The sequence below is a fragment of the Danio rerio genome, chromosome 2, assembly GCF_052040795.2.
Source record: "Danio rerio strain M-AB ecotype USA chromosome 2, GRCz13ab, whole genome shotgun sequence".
NCBI classification, from domain to species: domain Eukaryota; kingdom Metazoa; phylum Chordata; class Actinopteri; order Cypriniformes; family Danionidae; genus Danio; species Danio rerio.
In genome coordinates, this window is record NC_141022.1 from 47499433 (window position 1) to 47521642 (window position 22210).

Sequence of the window (22210 nt, forward strand, 5' to 3'; positions counted from 1 at the left end):
TTATTTTATAATGATAGAACAAATTGTGGTTATGTGTATATGAAATTATGAATAACAAATGCAGCAGGGCTTACATTTCTTTGCATTTTAACTTTGGAAACTATAAAATAATTTGTGTCTCAGTTTGTGAACCAACCGAGTACAGTTGTTCACTCCCCTCTTTTTCCCCTGCTCTGCTGGCCACGACCACTCATCCCTTTTAAAAAAATTTTTGAGATTGACTTAACTTTAGACTTTGTTATTCATGTCCATAAAACAATTAATGCTTACTTATTTTTCGTTTTAATTATTAAATTACAGTGGTAGCTCTCCCAAAAAAGAAAAATAAGTCAAAGTTTACTTATAAAAAAAAAAATGAATGGCATACAGAATTGGAAATAACATCCATAAGTGAATTTTTAAGCTAAACAATCACTTTAAATTATATGTTCAGTATGTTCAGCAAAAACCAAAAAAAATATTTTTTTAACATTTAATATGTTGTCTTAAGTTGTAATTTTCAAACCTGTTAAACCTGTTTGTTCAAACCAGTATTTTTACTATTAAATGTTTTTTTATTTTTTAAATTTTCATAACCAAACTGTTATTAGTCCACATTTACTTTCATAGAATTTCTTTAACCATTATTGAAGTCACTCTGGGGACCATCAACTTCAATAATAGGTAAAGAAAAACTATGAAAGTCAATGAGAACTAACAACAGTTTGGTTACAAAATTCTTTAAAAACATCCATTTGTGTTCTTCTGGGAAGGGTTGCACCAGCTCATCACAAGTTTTTCTTACACTGGAAGTCCTCACTGTAAGGGCTTAGTAACTACTAGTTTGTAAATAAATTTGTTCTGACTTCGGTTGAGCCACATGTTCTTAAGGCAAACCATATTTAGCAGGTCGTAAGTTCTCCGCAAAGTCTTAAGTAGTCACATTGAACGAAATAAAATGAAAAAAAAAAGGACACGAAACGAAAAAAAACATTGAAATCGTTAAACTGCTTTACAATTCTGCATCTAACGCATCTATATATAACTGTCCCATGAAAATTAAATGATAAATTACATTTTTATAGTATTTTTATAGTCCATTACATAACAGTCAGTCACTATAACAGATGACACACGCCTGCATTGTGAGCCATGAATGCATGCGAAATACATAAAGTTATCAAAACATTAAACTTGAATTTTTCAAAATCCTACACGTGAAAGAAAAACGAGTAGGGGAAAAACTCAGTCATGGAGAAATGTCTTATATTAATTGATGGACACAATTAACACAAAACACTCCTTGAAACAAAATTAAACTCTTCTTCCACAAACCGAAAACAAAATGCGAGATTTGGGAGAAAAATAAGGCTGTGAGTAGAGGGAGATCATTCTTCATTATCACTGTGAGCTTCTCAATCTAAACTAATCTTGCTGTCATCTCTTTTCTACTATTATACATGGGGGTGGCTGCCATAAATAATTCACTAAATAAACTAACTAAAGTTCAGAAGTGCACCACAAAAATATTAAGTAGTGTGTAAATTGTAACTTAGTGTCCCTTTAAGCCACAACTAGGCTACGTTTTAACTTAAGCACTGCTGGTGCAACCGGCCCCAGAAGTACATTAACACTCCCATACAGGTTTGAAACAAGTGAAAGATGATTAAGGCTTGATAGTGAAAAAAATTGCCAGACTGAAAACCCTGAAGCTCTCATTAGAACTTGAGACTGAGTATTAAATATTTTAATGAACTTTTATTTTGAGTCAAAGATTTTAGTATTTCCTGAACATACAGCTGATTGTAGAAAAATCCATAATAATTTAAAGGGAAAGATTAGCTGAAAAAAAAAAAGTTTAATTAATTTTTTTCAATTTTGTCAGCCATTTAAAAACAATAAATATATAAATAAATAAATAAATATGGTGACTTAATTTTCACTTTAATTTGTTAACTAAATGAAAAAAAATAAACCACTAGTTGTGTTAAGGACTTGAATAACACCTTAAACCATCTGGCTTGTTAAGGAGAGCTGTGAAAATTCTTATATGACACTCAATATTTAGAATTTATACATTTATATATAATGTATATATATATATATATATATATATATATATATATATATATATATATATATATATATATATATATATATATATATATATATATATATATATATATATATATATATATATAATTTACTTAAATTAAAATTTTTTAAGACACCTTTACATTATAGGATATCGGTCCCTCATATAAGGATGATATACGTGTATTTAGTGGTTCCATGGCATCTAATAGATTGGAAACCCTGACCTATCCACATTTAAAGAAATAATTTGACCCCCTAAGATTGTAAGTTAATATTTCAATAATTTAGCAACACATTTGCATGTTCGTATCAGAGTGGTTAAATGACATGCAGATAAACAAACTAAATATTTTACAACTTTTGGCCTTAATTTTTTATTTGTAATTCATTTAGAGTTTTTATGTTTACTTATTCATGTAATGTTTTATAATTAGTTTTCTAATAAATAATAAAATGAATTTTTGTGATTTAATTAGGGTGTCACAGTGGCGCAGTGGGTAGCATGATTGCCTCACAGGAAGAAGGTCGCTGGTTCGAGCCTCGGCTGGGTCAGTTGGTATTTCTGTGTGGAGTTTGCATGTTCTCCCTGTGTTTGTGTGGGTTTCCTACAGGTGCTCTGGTTTTCCCGCAGTCCAAAGAAATGGGTAAGCTAAATTGTCTGTAATGTATGTGTGTGAATGAGCGAGTATGGATGTTTCCCAGTGATAGGTTACTAGAAGGGCATCCGCTGCATAATACATATGCTGGATAAGTTGGCGGTTCATTCTGCTAATGCGACCCCTGATTATTAAAGGGACTAAGCTGAAAAGAAAATGAATGAATGAATGAATAATATAATTATTAGCTTTTCATAAACAAATCCTTTGTCTTTCCTTCCCACAACCCCTAAAATGAAACTCGAGCCACCAGAACATCTGCATTCCAATGTCCTAAAAACCATTCAGTACTCCTTAGTGACCAGGCAGCAACACCCTGGCAACCACCCATAATAGCCTAACAACTCGAAAGCCCATACAATACAGATTATGTCCACTCATATTTTCTTCAAAATTTTTCAAAATCCACTTTTCTTTTTTTTTTTTTCTGGACACGCTCCTAGTGTAGATGTTTCCCCTTTCCCCTCCCCCTACAAAATTTAAATTCAAACAGACATATTGGAATGACAAAAGAAAGCAGCTGCAGTAGGCAGTGTGACATATTCAACTCGCCAGCGCACCACCAAAAATCTGGAACATGCAGTGGGTCGTCTCCCGAAAATCTCTCACTCACTCTCTCTCTCTCTCTCTCTCTCTCTCTCTCTCCATACATTCAGTTATCTCAAACACTGTTTCCATCCATTCTCCCACATTCTTCCCTCTGCTGCTTCCATCCAAATCCTAAAGTTCTGTCGCCATGGCAACAACTGTCGTCTGCGAAAATTACCCCAAAAAATCTCTCTTTATATGCGTGCTGGCTGCTGCCCGCCCTGCGCACACGGTCTCCAGTGATGATGTTTAGAGAGAATCAGCAAACAATTTCACACAGACTGACAGACGAGCAAGCGGACGGACAAACGACAGGTCTTCCACAGTACAAGCACATCAGCGACAGACACACAGACTGAAAACACAAAGAAAGACAGAATGAACAGGTATAATAACAGAGGAAAGAAAGAGGCGAATGTGAGTAAGAAGGTAGACAGATCAGGGGGAGGGGGGGGAAGCATGCCGTCACCATGGTAACTAAAGAGGAGGGTATCCTGAGAGAGACAGACAGGCAAAAAACACAAAAGACACATTAAGGAAGAGGGAAAGCACATCTCTCGTTATCTTCTCTTCCTCTCGGCTCTCCAGTGCACCCACTCATTCAGGCAGAGCTGCTTCCATTTGCAAATCTAATGTGCGTATGTGTGCGCATGGAAAAGGAGCAGTGATTGAGTGCATGTGTGTGTGTGTGTGTGTGTGTGTGCTGCATGTGAGCTTAAGGAATTGTGGAGGGAATGAGCATGGGTGTGTGAAGGTATGTACAAAATAATATGTACAATCTCTTTCTACTAATTATGAATACCGTGCTCAGCATAATTGAGTTCACCCCATTTTGAAAATTAATATATTTTTCTCCATTTCTCAGTCAATTTAGGCAATGTATTTTGGTGCAATTAAACAAAGAGTTATTAAACAGATATATTTACTAAAATAATATTTTTGTCACCAAACATATTTAGAAATCGAAAGATAATACAATTAAATTCAAGCAAAATATTGCAAAATAAATTAAAATCTACAAAATTTCACCTACATTTTCCAGTTTTTTGCTTCTTTTTATTTTTTTCTCTTTTTTTAAATTTATATTTATTATTTTTCGATAGCATATAAATTTAGGTGTACTAGTTTTTGCACCGCTATCGTGAGTTATTTTGTTGGATGAGCTCCAGATTTGGCTTCAGTATTGACTAATGTATAAATGCACAAATATTATATTATATAGCTTCCTATTAAATATATGAATTTAAAAGATAGATTTGTGAGGGGTGTACTTATATATGCTGAGCACTGTATATATGGAAGAGGAAGCTGTCTAAAAGGGAAGTTCAGGTGCTAACCTGGACTGTATCCAAATTACATAAAACCACTGTTGCCCAATTCACTGAAAAACTAATTGTGCAACCAAACTCTCTTGTTTCTACAAAAAATATTCGATGGAGCTCCACAAAGTCAATTTACATGGCCGGGCTGCCAAACCTTTGATTTTAATGGTACCAGCAGTGAAAATCTTAGGCTGTGGACAATGTGAGACATGTACTGTTTTGTTCTCTGATGAGTCCACCTTTACTGTCTTTCCCACATCTGGGTGAGTTACAGTGTGGACAAGCCCCCAAAAAGCATACCACCCAGACTACTGCTTCTCTAGGCTCAACATTTGTGCTAGATTGGCAGTGGGACAGCCAAAATTCAAACATTGTATCCTGTAGGTGGCGCCGTGTATTACAATAATATTCCTACAATATACACAGCAAAATTGGTGACAGACCGGTTTGATGAACATGAAGCGAGTCAGTAAATGTTATCTTCTAAAACACCACTAAAACAATAATAATGTTCATTTATTAATTTTCCTTCGGCGTAGTACCTTATTTATCAGGGGTCACCACAGCGGAATAAACCACAAACTATTCCTGCATATGTTTTATGCAGCGGATACCCTTCCAGCCGCAACCCAGAGCTGGGAAACAATAATTATGTATTAAATTTAAAATTCAGTAAGCTTCAAAACGCAAATACTTGTTCTTTGTGAATAGCTCCTCAGTTACTGCACTGCTGTAGTCTTCTCTGTCTAACAGTCACTGCACATCTGGACTGACTGTATTCGTCACGAGAGTGCATGAACCTACCATGAGCCTCGTAATATGACAGCTATACGTGTACTGTTATACCCCTAACATACAGTACAGTGGGTGGAGATGTGATGCACCCAGATTTGAAAACCTGGGGGTGGGGTTATTGGGGCTGTTAGTGAACAAATATTAGAGCCAATATTAGGGTTAGCTCCCTTAAAAAAGGATGTTTTTCGATTGGCTACAGAATAAACCACTGTTGTCCAATGACTTGCCTAGTTTACATAGTTAAGCCTTTAAATTGCACTTTAAGCTGAACATTAGTATCTTGAAAAACAGCGTTGTACTCTCGTCATAGAAAAGACAAAAAATATTCTAAATTAGTTACGAAAATGAATTAATCACGTTAAGTATGTGTTGAAACCTCTCCATTAAACAGCACTTGAGAAATAATTTTTAAAAGAATGCAAATTTTAAAGGAGGGATATATATCTCCTTTCCATTTCACATGCATTTTTGTATATTAGATTGTGATTATACTGATGTATAACATGAATTTACACATGAATGTAAATATATGCAAATAATAAAATTAATATAAAAATCATATAAATGTATGTATAATGTAAATAAATACATACTAAATATTCTATAAAAATATGCCTTTTGCAAGAATGCGAAAAATCAGGATAAAAAATTGCTTGTTAAAAGCTAAGCAGCCACCATATAGAGGATACTTCGGCAACTAGCTCTCTGCACCTCTCACATGGTCGCTCATTGAAGTCAAGCAGAGCTGCGGCTGGTCAGTACCAGGATGGGAGACCAAATGGGAAAGCTATAGGTTGCTGCCAAAAGTGGTGTTAGTGAGGCCAGCAGGGGCACTCAACCTGCGGTCTGTGTGGGTACTAACGCCCCAGTATAGTGAAGGGGACTCCATACTGCTCAGTGAGCACCGTCTTTCGGATGAGATGTTAAACTGAGGTCCCGACTCTCCGTGGTTGTGAAAAATCCCAGGATGTCCTTCGAGGAAAAACTAGGGGTTTAACAAATTTGCCCATTGGCCTCTGTCCAGCATGGCCTCCTAAACCTCCCCATATCATAAGTGGTTTCATCACACTGTTTCCTCTCCACCAATCAGCTGGAGTGGTGTGGTGCAATATGGCTGCCACCGCGCCATCCAAATGGATGATGCACACTGGTGGTGGATAAGTGGAAAGTGCTTTGAGTGTCCAGAAAAATAATACATGTAAGGAATTATGATTATTATTATGATTACTATTATGATTATTATTATTATTAATATTATTATTACTATTATTATTAATATTGTTATTATCATCATCATTATAAACTATTTGTAGAATGAAAAACTACATATCTTACCAAAAAAAGTGTTCCTGGATCTTAAAGAGTAAAGGAAAGTAAAGGGTTAAATTCCCAAACAAGGCATGCACTGATATACTGAACTTAGCACCCTAAATAATAAGCATTGTATAAAACTCATAAGAGAGTCTGCCATCTACATAAATGTACAATGGCAGAGAGCAGCAGAACAGTTGAGAGACATGTAGTAGTATGAAGCCCCATCAACAATCCCTCCAAAAACCAGCTGTTGACTTTGTAAGCAGTTCAAAATCCAGGGCTTCATATGATTGCCAGCATTGTTTTGGGAACAATGGTTTGATTTAAAAGATAAAGTTTGCTCCATGTAATCCTTTACTGTCATTTGGAGCATTTTGTGAATCCTTCAGCCTAATGCCAATGGATCTGGACTGTTGCCCTAAAGGTTGCAAGTTCAGTTACAAATAGAGATGAGCGAAACACTGAGACACGATTACAGAGATTAATCCCGCTCTATCTTTCCTGCCCTTCAGCTACAGACTTAACCCTGATGCTGCTGTGGGAGAGACGGCCCCTGCAATACATTTTCTGCAAACCGCTTTACATGACTAACTTTCCAACAAAGAAGCAGAAATATGCTATATGGATATGGCAATCGAAGTAGTTTCTGAGAGAAAATAATAATAATTAATTTAGGAATAAACATAATCAGTTATATATTTACACTGCTGTGCAATTTGAGACAACCCGGGACTAAAATGTACATATAAAGTGAAGTGCAGCACTGTGATCTTTTGACATGAGCAGCTCATGATAGCAGGGTTTTCAGTGTCTCGGTTCACATAAAAATCACTTATAACATGCGTTTAAAAATTAGTTTGTGATTTGATATTTTAGAATTTTAAAAAATACTGTCAATAAAAAAACAGAAGTTTACCTGTTTTTATGCTAAACTTAAAGCATAAAAAATGTTTGAAGCTAAAGAAAATAAAATTCATGGAAATTGATAGAGATGCATGATATATTGGCGGACATATCATTATCGGCTGCTAAATGCTATTTTCAATGTTTTTGTTATTGACCGGATATCAAAACTAAGCCAATATCTTTAAGCCGATAGATTACGTAATTGTACAGAACTGCCTGCCTCGCGCATGCGTGGGTCGAACTTGTTCAGACATGTCCAGTGCACTATAACAGAGTTTTCCTCACATTATTATTCTTTCAAAGTACGTCTTTTATTTGTGCGGTATTACTGTGCGTTAATAACTCAGTGAGTAACCATATTCCTTATCATTGTAGCTATGTTTGATAGAGTGTCATTGTGTATTTTGGTTTAAATCGCATCAAGAAAAATATTACATGTGTAAACCTAATAGCAGCGATGCACACTTGCTAAATAACTAGTTGAGTTGTTTGTAATCTACTATGATTATTTGTACTTATCAACGTATTGCTTGCCATGTGTTGTTGATGTAAGATTGTATTCAGTTTAATTGGCATATTTATAATTTACAGATTACAGTATAACGATCGCATGTGATAGCTATCACCACGCACACACATAGTGACAAGTAAGTCGTCAGAGCTAAATCAGAACTAGTCACTGAAACCAGCAGAGGGGTTCTCAACCCACCGCCACATTCTGTCTTTATATTATGCACTGTGTTTGTCATAAAGTCATCTGTACTCAATGCTCAGGTGTTGTATAAAGATTTGACTTTCGAGGACAAATCTGACTTCACTACATGTGTACTCGCATGACACAGTAGTTCTTCATAAACCTTTCATCGATCACTTTTCCCGCAATTGACAGCAGGAAAAAACATAGAAGTGTTGTCTAATTGACAAGCAGCACTACATGTGTTCAAAAGAATCAAAAACACCAAATGGGATGAATTTATGCTCCATTTTCGAAAGTAAATCATACAATCTGTATTTAGCTTTTCTGACATTACATAAACAGTACATTACTGTAACTGTTATATTTATTTTACTTGTTTGTTAATTAAATCCCATTTTGTTATTTAACCTATTAATTTTGTGCATCCCTATACATTGAGTCACTTTACTTTTATATAAAATAATAAGGGTAGGTAGCACAGTAGGTAGTACTGTCGCCTCACAGCAAGAAGGTCGCTGGTTCGAGCCTCGGCTGGGTCAGTTTGCATTTCTGTGTGGAGTTTGCATGTTTTTCCTGTGTTCGTGTGGGTTTCCTCTGGGTGCTCCGGTTTCCCCCACAGTCCAAAGATGTTGTACAGGTGAATTGTGTAGGCTAAACTGTCCTTAGTGTATGAGTGTGAATAAGTGTATGGATGTTTCCCAGAAATAGGTTGCGGTTGGAAGGGCATCTGCTGCATAAACATGTGCTGGATAAATTGGCGGTTAAATCCACTGTGGCAACCCCAGATTGATAAAGGGACTAAGCTGAAAAAAAAATGAATGAATGAATGAATGAATACATTAATAAGTATAGTATAGTAGTAAGCATAATAATCATCATCATAGTTAATGTACATTAGCAATTAGTATTGCAATTATATATTTCTTAATGCTTTGTAAAATGAGTAATGTTTTTACAATACAAATAATAATTATTAATTGATTGACTGACTGACCGCAATTAAATGTGTTTCCCAGATTTTTTTTTCCCAGGTTTTAAAGCAGATCAAAAATATATATATTTATGGCTGATGAATTTTCATAAATAATGTGCCACTGGCAGCTGTGGCAAATGATCATTTTAAAAGGTAATTAAATAAAACTTTACTTTACTTAAATTTTTTTTTTTCCACAATGGTACAAAATGGTTTTTCTATGGCATCATCTCAAAAGGTGTTTTTCAACACAGTATTGTTATTTTTGTTAGAAACATTCAAATTTTAACATAGTACTAGCATAACAGAATTAGAAAAGAACTAGCACAATAGAAATTGATGTCCATGGTAATAATCAAAATACTTAAAGAAAACCTCAAACAATGTATGTATCACTGAATCATTTGTGCAGTGCGTTTTGCTTTATCCAGTGATCAAAGTGTAAAATATGTGCATATAATTCTCAGTTTATCCAGAATTGTGCAGCAGCTCTGGCTCAGAGTGAATTTCAGTATAAAATATCCACCCCTGTTGACCTTTTTCTTCAATGCTGAAGTTTGCTCGTTTTTGTGATTGTTTTAGAATTTCTGAATCAGTTGCCTATGGGAGAAATGACTAGGAATAATAAACGGCAGAAAACGGTCAGACTACTTGCTCTACAAACAAGTGTGTGTATGACTATACAGACCAAGTAAAATAATATAATTAGAAAAAATATTAGTTGGAAACATTAAGCAGCAAAACAAGCATTTTTTAACGTCTAAAAATGAATGAAAGTAAAGGCGAGAGGGAGTCTCGAGCCAAAAAGATTCAAATGGCTGAGCCTGCTCGTATGCGGAGAATAGTGTGAATAACTTTACACCTCAAGCACTGAGCAATTTATAAAAGGTGTTAAGGGTTTTCTTTATTTTTATCAGATTCTTAATTGTCAGTGTTGCGTGAAAAGGTCAATTAATAAATTCATAGTTTTTTTAGGGGGTGTGGGGAGGAAAATTTGTTAGCTATCAGTACAAAACTTAATAGTAAAAGCAAATAATGATAAAACTGCAACAAAATATTAGTTTAGTAAAATTTTAGAAGTGGGTAACAAAAATCACTGTAAAATGTTGCTTTTTTGGTGTTGCTGTAACTGTGTATTATGTTATTTTTATTTTATTTGTCGGATTATAATGATGACGTAAAAACCAGTTTGTTTGTTTTTTTAATTAAGATTTTTTCTTAAATCTATATCATAGGGCTTTACATGGTTCCACGGGGAGAGTAAATTTCAGAGTTAAAGGGATAGATCGCCCAAAACTGTCATTATTTAAGCAGTTTGAGTTTCTTCCTTCTTTTGCACACAAGAATATATTTTGAAAAATGCCAGAAACCTGCAACCAATTACTTCCATAGTCTTTGCTTTTCCTACTATGCAAATCAATGGTTACAGGTTTACCATTTTTAAAAGCATCATCTTTCTTTTGTTTTCAACAGAATAAAGAAACTCATAAAGGTTTGAAACCACTTAAGACTACATTTTAATTTTTGTGTGAACTATCCCTTTAACATACAGTACTTTATATACTGTATGAACAAAAGAAACTTACATACATTTCCTTGTTTTTTCCCAACGAACTGATGTCTGTTTTTAGAGGGAAATGAATTGCCAGCTTCCATTTAAACACATCAATGCCATGTGCCAAATCTATAACACATGTCAAAGATCACCTCTAGGCTAGAAGCAAACAAACTGCAAGAATAAAATACAAAAAAACATATTATTCTGTTTTTACCTATGATTTAAAGTATATTTAACACAACAGCACAAAACAGTAACCTAAAAAAATGGCGGCATTACAATAAACTGGTTTTAATCAAATTTTAATACTGTTGAATCCACCTAAATATAAAACTTACACCATTATACCATTAAATATGCACTAAATGAGGTAGAAATATCTCATTATCACAGGTTTCCCCTTTTCATCAGTGTGCATTTCTCCTGCAGTTTGCTTAATAATTGAATCTTCCTATAATAATACTGTGTGTGCACATTTACGCTGCTTCTGAATTACTACTTCATTCATTTTTGGTGAGCATTGCTGTTTTCTGCATCACCCAGTGTACATTCATTCTCCGCTTGTCATGTTTTACTACGGCCCGCAGTCTTGTACATGAAAGGTGCTTTGTGTTGTAGCCGCTTTCTGATTGGGCGGCAGTGACGAGGGTCAGTTCCTGATTGGCTGAGGTGTTTTGTTATGTCCATTTAGCTGTTGTCCCTCCCCGAGATGCTTCTCACCTCGTTCGCTCTCTTTCTTCCCGTCCTCTCCCTCCAGCCTATAACAGCACATATATTTCTGTGCGTTTCTGCCAGTCTCTTTGTGAGCTGCTATGGTTACCAGGTCTCTTTCTCTCCCTCCCGCTCTGCCTCTGCTTCCAGCGCTGCTATAGTAACAGATTTATTTAAAAAGAGAGAGACGCCGCAAAAAAAAAAAAACATATTTCCCTCTTCGTGCCTCTCTCTCTGCAGTGCTCGCACACAGGCATTCACTTTTTTCATTGCAAAATCAATAATACACAGATACACTAAGAGAAATATGTGTGTTGCAATTTTTGTGCTGTTTCAGGTTTTTTGAGTTTAATGGATAAGGGTGACAGCATGGTGGCTTAGTGGTTAGCACTGTCACCTCACAGCAGAAATGTCTCTTGTTTGAGTCCCGGTTTGGCCAGTTGGCATTTCTGTGTGGAGTTTGCATGTTCTACCTATGTTCGCGTGGGTTTCCTCCAGGTGCTCTGGTTTCCCCCACAGTCCATGTGCTTTAGGTGAATTGGATGAACTAAACTGGCCGTAGTGTTTGGGTGTGTGTGATTGTGACAGTGTATGGGTTTCCCCGTACTGGGTTGCAGCTGGAAGGGCATCCACTGCGTAAAACATATGTTTATATGTTAACAATGAACAATGTTGTCGGTGCCAATAGCCTAGCGCTTAAGGGTGCTGATATATAGTACTATGGTGCTCCCGGCAACCCGAGTTCGATTGCTGGCTCAAGGTCCTTTGCCGATCCTTCCCCTCTTGCTGCTCCCAAAACTTTCCTGTCTGTAACCTTTACTGTCCTTTCAAATTAAAGTTGAAGCTGCTTATTTTGTCAATTAGAAAAAAATTATTCCAAACAATTTAACGAATAAATAAATAAATGGGCGGTTATTTCTTCCACATGGTCGTAAATTAAAGAAGTCTTTATAAACTTATGCATCCTAATAGACATTTTTTATTTAAATGTATGTGATTATTTTGGCGGGCGAGGCAGTGGAGCAGTAGGTAATGCTGTCGCCTGACAGCAAGAAGGTCGCTGGGTCGCTGGTTCGAACCTCAGCTTAGTTGTCGTTTCTGTGTGGAGTTTGCATGTTCTCCCTGCCTTCGCGTGGGTTTCCTCCGGGTGCTCCAGTTTCCCCCACAGTCCAAAGACATGTGGTATAGGTGAATTGGGTTGGCTAAATTGTCCGTAGTGTATGAGTGTGTGAATGTGTGCGTGGATGTTTCCCAAAGATGTGTTGCGGCTGGAAGGGCATCCGCTGCGTAAAAACTTGCTGGATAAGTTGGCGGTTCATTCCACTGTGGCGACCCCGGATTAATAAAGGGACTAAGCCGACAAGAAAATGAATGAATGAATGATTATTTTGGCTGTGTGAATGCTAAAATGTGTTTATTTTTAATGGCCAATATGTGTTTTTTTATTGACATTATTTTATTTCACCTTAATTTCCTTTCATAAATCAGTTTTGCACCAGGTACAAGAAAAAGTTACAGTACACTCAGGACCTTCAGGAAAAAGACGTTACCACTGAAAGACATTAAAACTATTTTTTAAATTGGTTACAAAACAAGCCACTGTTGTCTAATGACTTGCCTAATTAACCTAATTAACCTAGTTAAGCCAATACTGTATATATATATATATATATATATATATATATATATATATATATATATATATATATATATATATATATATATATATGTTGCAGGTAAAATAAATTACATTATATCACTATAATCATGTGGATGTGTTGGTAAAGGCATCAGAGTTTGATTTACACACAGTACATAAAAAAAAGTATTTTAATTGTTTTTTCCTGTTTCTGTTCAATAAATCTTTGTTAGTAAATGTGTAAAAACATTTAAATATGACACTTTTATGATGTTTCTTCAACTGGGTCATTTTTGCCCTCTATGCACCTATGTGTAATTTCTTTAGCTAACACAAAAGTTTTAACTTTGCTGGAAATACAAAACGTACACAGCAAAAGCAAAGCTTTTTTCAGAAATAGTCAACCTATATCAGTTATTAAAAACCTCTAGAATTGACCTCTTTTGAGTAATTATTTTCATTTTCAGCCCATAAGTTATTCATTCATTTATTCATTCAGATTCAGAGCACCTGAAGAAAACTGATTTGAACACGGAAAGGACATGCAAACTCCACACAGAAATGCCAACTTACCCACCCAAGGCTTGAACCAGTGACCTTCTTGCTGTGAGGCGACATTGCTACCCACTACCGTGCCACCCCCTATAAATTATTATATTGCCAAAATCCTCAACATCAAGGCATCACTGATGACATCATCAAAATACTACACACAACACCCCATAGAAATATTCAGAGAGAGAGAGAGAGAGTAAGAGAGACCAGTGGATATTGATTGATCTCTCAGATTTAGCACAAGCAATGTTTTCATTCGTTTTCCAATTAAGTTCATGCACATCTATTATATCAATTATGGCCAATTAGCTGTTAAAAGCTAGTGTCGGGACTCTGAAGGCTGAAGGCAGACACTGAAATCACAGGCTCTAGGGCTGCAATTCAACATCCAACTCAAGCACACATGGGTCTTTCCATTGTACTGGGGTAATTTTTTATATAAGATAAACTGGGGCAAGCTGTCACTCCGTTCACTCCGGTGAATATTTTTTGAATAAATTTGGTCTAGCAAGCCTCACCTTTTGGTCTAATTATTATAAATGCGACTAAAAAGCGTGTGCTTGTGTGTGTGGGTTAAAACTATATGCACACACACACGTATACAGTATATACATAAATCAGAAATACAAACATTTTACAGCATTTAGCAAAAATAAAATTGTCATTCAAAAATTAAAAAAATACAAATAAATAAATAAAACTTAGACTTGCAGACACAGTAACTTAGACTTGCCAAAGCATTTATATTCTGCTACTCTAATTTAAAGTGTTTCTTTTATTTTCACTTGAAAATAACTGAATAATATTAAGTAAAATTTTAAATTAATGTCAGTTCACAGAGCAAAAACTAAAGGTAACAAATACAACTCTGGATTTTAATAATGTATTCGTCGTGCTGTAGAAGTATTCTTCATTGTTAGTTCTATTCATCTGATTGGTCTAGCAATGATATCTGATTGGACTAGCAATGATTATTGATGCGAGACCAGCTGCAATCAATCATATTGCTTGCTCCTCTTGAAATCACAGTGCAGTCACTGGACCTTTCACCCTATAGACTTCTATTCATACGGACATGAATGCGTCAGACCGGAAATGCAAGCTCATGTGGCAAGTTTCGCAGTTCGCTGCATTGCAAAGTTCAAGCTGGGTGAACTCTGACCTGCGAAATCGCATCACATGACTGCGTGAGATCAATCGAAGATCAAAACATGACCTTTCTGGACAGAAATTTAAAACATGAACCAATCGCTCACTTTTTAAAATATCTAATAATCTTGTTTAAACCACACCTTTTTCGCAGCGCCGTACGATAGATTTGTGTATGCTCAAACTCTAGTGTGACCACGGCATTAGTTTATTAAACTTCATTTCTTGACTTGTTAACAAATTAAACTTTGTTGCAAGAGTTAAATTCATATATTTTTTTAAGTACATTTTAGCTTTATTTTGCATTTTTTCCACAGTTTTATTAGTCACAGCCTTTTCTCTGTATTCTTTTATTCATTTTCATTTCAGTTTAAGTTTTATTTCTATTATTCCATCAAGTTAAACTAGATGAAAAAGAGAGAAGATTTTCTCTGGCATCTTGGAAGTAAATGTTTGAAAAACATATATTACAATTTTAAGACTATCTTACTCATTAAAAAACATTAATTCTTTCATTTTGGCATTTTCCTTCGTCTTGGTCCCTGATTACCAGGGGCCTCCATAGCGGAATAAACCACCAACTATTCCGGCATACGTTTTATGTAGTGAATGCCCTTCTAGTTGCAACCCAGTACTAGAAACCAACCATACGCTCTCACATTTACACACGCACTCATACTGTACACTACGGCCAAGCCCAGTTCATCCAGTTCACCTATAGCGCATGTCTCGGGACTGTGGGGGAAAGTGGAGCACCCGGAGGAAACCCACGCCAACACGGGAAGAACAAAATGCAAATAGGACTTGAACCAGCGACCTTTTTGCTGTGAGGTGACAGTGCTAACCACTGAGCCACTGTGCTACCTCATTAAAAAAAACAAATGTAAAAATAACATAACACACACTTTCCCATTACTTTATTTAAAAAGTAACTACTGTAAGTAACACACTTACTGTAGCTACTTTAAAAAAAAAATAAGAAAGTAACTGAATTGTAATTTATTACTTTTTTACCAACACTGGTTTAAGTTATAGGAACAATGTACCACTAAAATAAACCCATAAATTAACACAAATCATTCTAAATACAAATATAAAACATAAAAAGCTAAATTCAAACAAGTTATTCCATAAGAAACCACATAAAAATTTGTGCAATCACTATATATCTATATGTGTGCCTTCCACATACACACACACACACAAAGAGAGAGAGAGAGATACCATAACCTGATGTTCACATGGTTACGGTTTAAAAATAGGTGGACAAATGTGTGTAGATGAGTGCCTCTGCATGTACACCTGTATTCACAGTCTGCTCCTGCATCCACAAAGTCTCGTGCACGTATGTCTTCACACCTGTGCCCCAGTTATTCATCTAACAAAATTACTGCTGCCTACCAGTAACCCACAGGAGAGATCTCTCGCCCAGACAGATCTGGGACTGATCTTCCTTCTACACAAGAAGCCGCTTCTGCTATAAAGAAATTTCCTGATGATCATCTCCGCGCTGAAATAAACGACTGTCTGGTCTTCTATTAGATGCATGCATCTTCAAGTTGGTCCACACACAAACGACTCTACATAAATAACTATTGCAAGTGTGTCAGGAAACACGGTGCACCAATGATAATATGCTATGCAAAGCAATCAAGTCCGTAGAAATAGAAATGCAGGCGACGTTCCATCGGTTGTTATAAGAAAACACTGCTAATGCTGTTTGGTCCACCTGCCAACTACATGTAATGCCCACCAGATCCACAAGTAATTAAACAGACTAGTGTATCTAAAAATATCAAGCGCAATGCTTCAGTGTTTCTTTCACAGGCGCGCAGTCAGTAAGTAAATGTTCATCTGCAGCTTTCATTCGGGTCTTCATTAGACTGGAGCATGAATGAGAAATAAAGCTGCACATGTACAAAGTTATACATGCAGACTAACATAACCATTATCAGTACTGCCTAATTTTCAGTACTGGCTTTATGAGTACTGGCTAATCAGTAACTGGCTAATTTTGCGCATTTTCTAAATGTTCATAAGATTATATATATATATATATATATATATATATATATATATATATATATATATATATATATATATATATATATATATATATATATATACATATACACACACACACACACACACACACACACACATATATATATATATATATATATATATATATATATATATATATATATATATATATATATATATATATATTATGAACATTTATGAACATCGTTGCCATGATGACAGTAAATAATCTTTTACTAGATATTTTTCAAGACACTTCTATAAAGCTTAAAGTGACATTAAAAGACTTAACTAGGTTAATTAGGTCAACTTAACTTAAATTAGTAAGTTATTGTATGACGGTGGTTTGTTCTGTAGACTATCGAAAAAAATTGCTTAAAGGGGCTAATAATTGTGTCCCTAAAATGTTTTTTTTTTTTTTTAAATGTAAACTTCTTTTACTGTAGCCTAAATAAAACAAATAAGCCTTTCTCCAGAAGAAGAAATATTATCAGACATACTGTGAATATGTCCTTGCTCTGTTAAACATCATTTGGGGAATATTTTAAAAGGAAAAAAAAATTCAAAGAGTGGCTAATATTCTGACTTCAACTGTGTGTGTGTGTATATATATATATATATATATATATATATATATATATATATATATATATATATATATATATATATATATACATATATATATATATATATATATATATATATATATATATATATATATATATACTAACAACACAACATACATATAAACACACTGCTTTACCATTGTGTACACATAAACAAAAAAAACATGGGCCGGTATAAGAATCTGACGTTATCATAACATTTGATAAAAATATCACGGTTTCACAGTATTGTGATAACTGCTCTTAAATATATTCTTTTTAAATGTCTGTGTAAAAAAACAACAACAAAAATTCTCTTTTGACTATAATATATTTTATTTTGAGAAACATTTAAAATATTTTGGAACAGTAAACATGTCATGCTAAATGAATTATTGACTTCTGTTGTCTTCATTTGTTTCAAATGAAATAATAAATAAAAAATAAATAATAATAAATAAAAAAAACTTAAACATACCTTAGGAAGTGTATTACAAAAAAAAATTTGACGGGTTTAAAATCTTGAAACCCTTGAAAATGGTTATCATCCCATGCCTAAAACAAAGAAGATTTTTTTTTTTATTAAATCGCATACGGACACTGAATCTATACCGCTGCCACATTTGTACAGTGCTCCCAGGACAAAAGTCATTCAACCGTACTAATTAAGACTAAAGTCAATCTGAAGATGCTGGACTTTTGCGCTGCATACAGGTGTAGTAATGAGCAAAAAAATAAAACAAAGCATAAAGCATATTTCATAGACAAGATTTAGCTTTTTTTTTTTTTTTTACGTTTTTCTATGTTACGAAATTTTGTGCTATACAAATAACATTACTGATGATAATACAGTCACTTACTGCGCTGACCATAGGGCAAAGTAGTGCCAACTACCACTAAATTCTAGGCTTATGCTAGTTTTGTTGAATAAAATCTGCAAACAGTGTAAATGAAAAATCACAAGACGTTGTGGTGCCAGAAACTTGTATTATAGTCAGCTAAGTGAAGTAACGGCTACTAATTTTGAAACAACGTTTAAAGGTGCCTGATAACATAACAGTGCCTGCACCTCAATGTGCGGTACTGTTCACTAAGCATGGGCCGGTCAGTATAAGATTCTGACGCTATGATAACCTTGGATAAATATATCACAGTTTAACGGTATTGTGATTACTACTAAAATTTATTCTTTTTATGTGTCCGGGTAAAAATGTTTTTTCCCCTTTGAACACAATATATTTTATTTTGAGAAACATTTAAAATATTTCAGAATAGTGAACATGTCAGGCTGAATAATTCAAATTAATTATTGACTTCTGCTGTCTTCATCAGTTTCAAGAACAGATTTTTTTTTTACAATTTAAAATGGCATCTTTGGATATCTTTTCTGCTGGAGATACTATTGTCCTAAATAAAAATCCATCGCCTCAAGCCCACATTTATATTGATATATAACTTATTATTTGCATGTCATCCTAATAGCAATAACGGTCTGTTCATGAGCTGTGTTAAATGTTACATATAGCTAACACTTGCACTTGACTGAAAGCATTGTGAGGATTAAATGAAGGATTATACAGCACCTCTCACGCTTAAAATGTGTAGATTCATTGGCAAATGCTGTTACCTGCAAACCCTGTCCCACAGACTTTACAGTGGATGGCTTTAGTCATTTTCATAGCAGACCTGAAACACTGGAAGTCTTTTATCCACTCTTGGAAAAGTGTAAATGGTGGATTAACATTCAGCACATGATCACTAGTAAGATGTGCCATTATTAGTAACTTTAGGTAAATCTGTTAGTGTTAATTTAATTCTCTCATCTTCAGCATTTCACATTTTCGCAGCTGTAGCTCCTGTCATCTGAAGGCAGGAGGCATTGACTGAGTGATTGACAGCTGATATTAACCAATCACTCGCGTTCAGTTCTAGAGCAGTGAGCCAGTAAGAAAAGCACAAAGGCGGGGCAAGCATTGCAGGTTTTTTTTTTCTTCAGCAAGTTCACATAACAACTGTTTTAATCTGTTCCTGAGTGCTGCGTTTGGCATTTTTAGGTGCAAAGATGCATTCTGCATAAATGTGTCCTAAATCTGTGCACGCCGTGAGAATTTTGAAGTAAAAACAATGAAAATGTATTATTCACTATAGTGGACTCAAACCAAACTGTCGTCCCCTCCACCAGCTGTGGGAAAAGTCATTAGAATGACACAGATCAATGCCAATTCATGCCAGAGTCCCGCAGAAAAACAGTGATTGACAGGTGGTCATTTGTTTGTAACTTTATTTATTTATGGTTTGGTTTTGAAAATGGCAGCCATGCGGTTAACATCCAGTACCATTAAAATGTTCGTTACCTATATCTCAATTTAGTCGTATTCGTCGGATCTGCAGTAGAGATGAAAATTTTAAACAGCAAGCACAAAGTTTATCAGATAGATTTAGAGAACAGTCTTATAAGGAGGAGTGGATACAATCTGCACATAATCGCTTTAAAGATATGTCACAAGAGGATAGTTTAGTTAAAAAAGTAACAAAAAAGCATGATCGTCGTATAAATTTTTATTGACTTTTTCAAACTGCGGTATACCTTGAAAACAGATATCGTCCCATGCCTACTGTTCACCCTAAATTATTGAATACTAAAAATGTTATTAACCTTCAGATCAGAAAGCTAAAAATGCACATTGAGACGCAGGGATATCAGTTCAAATGAATTGTTCATAACGGAGATCTATTCACAAGCGAATCGCTCCCTCAGTTAGAATTAGAAATGAAAGCAGGAGAGGGGCTGTGTTTCAGTACATGGATGAGATCAAAATTAACAGGGAGGGAGGATAATACATTTCCATGCACAGAAACACAAACTCTGTTAGCAATGCCCGTGCGGTCACTTATCCATCAATGTAGAAAATGGATTTAAAAAATTAGAATTTTTGTAATTTAAACAAATATCTGCATACTGACAACCGGGAAAACTCCCGATCATGGATAGATGTATATATATGCGTATATATCAAAGTCCTCCACTGCACTAAGAGTGCTAACCCTGTACTAAAATGGCAGCTCTATTGACACTTTCTTTCCAATAGACAACAACATCACAGGCAACATCTAATGTAAATATCTATGAGTAGAATACAGGCAAAACTTGACAGCATCATTTTGTCCACCTACAATTTCATATGGCTTTGGACGTAATTTATGAAAAGACACCACATGGCAGTGAACTTGGATTTGGAACCATTTAAATTAAGTCTTATTTTTCCAACTTAGGAAATGCAACACATCATTGTCCCACTAAAAGAAGAGGGAAATGATTGTTTCCAATTGATTAAAATCAAGCGTCATGCCAAAGGAATATTGAAGGCAATGCAGTCCAATTCACTTTTTGACAAATTGTTATTTTCATATACAATACCAAAGACAGCAGTTAAAGAAGTTTCACAAACATCTTTGCAAAATATTCTGGAGTAAAATAAAACATGTTTTGGCCAAAATACAGATAATCTGGGACATCACCAAAACATATGGGCTAATGTAGCAGGGGACTGCTTGCACTTCCACAGGAGGGGTCAGAAAGTTTTTTTTAAGATGAAAAAACTAAATAAAAGATAGCCGGTTCATTTATTCATTCATTTGCCAATTAAACAGCAAATTAAACTGATAACTTTTTCACAAAGAAAAGAACTTTATACAATTTAAGCATTTCTGCATTTTCCTTAAGCTGGTATGACATCCAACAACAGTATACTTTACAGTAAACTGAGTCCATTTTTAATTTCAAAGTATGCAACATTTCTTAAATGTAATAGGAAAACCTGATTCTGTTACTTTTTAGTTGTTTAACTAATTGTTCAACTTTAAAACGACAAACAGAGTTGACAATAACAGTTGACATTTTACACCATTTTGTGATTTAGCTCAAGATGCTAACCTCAAATGCATGCCTGAGAAAACATTTCATCATATTATTCTATTTATAAAGTGATTAAAAGATTCACTGGAATACCAACAGTGTTGACAAATAATTAATCTACTACTGGTTTGTCTTAAATGAATTAGAGAAGAAGAAACAACATGCCTTAATGTCTTCCAGAGTTTCCTGCCAGAGGAAGTGACATCACTTAGAGCAAGTCACATGCTTTTTTCTGTCAATGCTTTATAAATTGCCATGCCTTTTTATAACCAATATATAACAGAGTTGACCAGAACAAAGACAAAAAAAATATTTTTTCATAATATAAATATTGCAGAATTTTCATGCAAAAGTGTATTTAACCTAGTATAGTAAACAAACACAGAATAGATTAGACTTAATTACTTTATGAAAATTAGACTTAATTATTTCATGATAATTAAAGCTGAATATGAGATTCAGGAGGCAGAGAAAGTTAAAAATAGGTGTAGTTGGAGTCTTTAACTTATATTATAATACTAATATTAACTTATATTAAATATTCAAAACCTTTTCGTTAAAGTTTTTGTTTTTGAAAAAAAAAAACTTATTTTGAGGATAAAAAATGTACTAAATTCTGGAATCAACATATACACGTGCACAGTAAAGAACAATGGTTAATTCACTTAATTTTTACCATAAGAAAAATGATTTTTACCAATAACTGA

At 34.6% G+C, this 22210-nt stretch overlaps 1 protein-coding gene across 34 annotated transcripts in view; it reads right to left on the reverse strand.

Moving 5' to 3' along the window:
- kirrel1b (kirre like nephrin family adhesion molecule 1b) overlaps positions 1-22210 on the reverse strand; it is a 77302-nt gene that overhangs the window by 49683 nt on the left and 5409 nt on the right. For 15 of the 34 annotated variants that reach the window (XR_015477460.1, XR_015477459.1, XR_015477455.1 and 12 more), the window contains exon 1: positions 21669-21740. The exons of the other annotated variants lie outside the window; for them this stretch is intronic. The gene's annotated coding sequence lies outside the window, so the exon portion shown is untranslated. Of the gene's footprint in view, positions 1-21668; positions 21741-22210 lie in introns of those variants that run through there. 34 annotated transcript variants of the gene reach the window in all.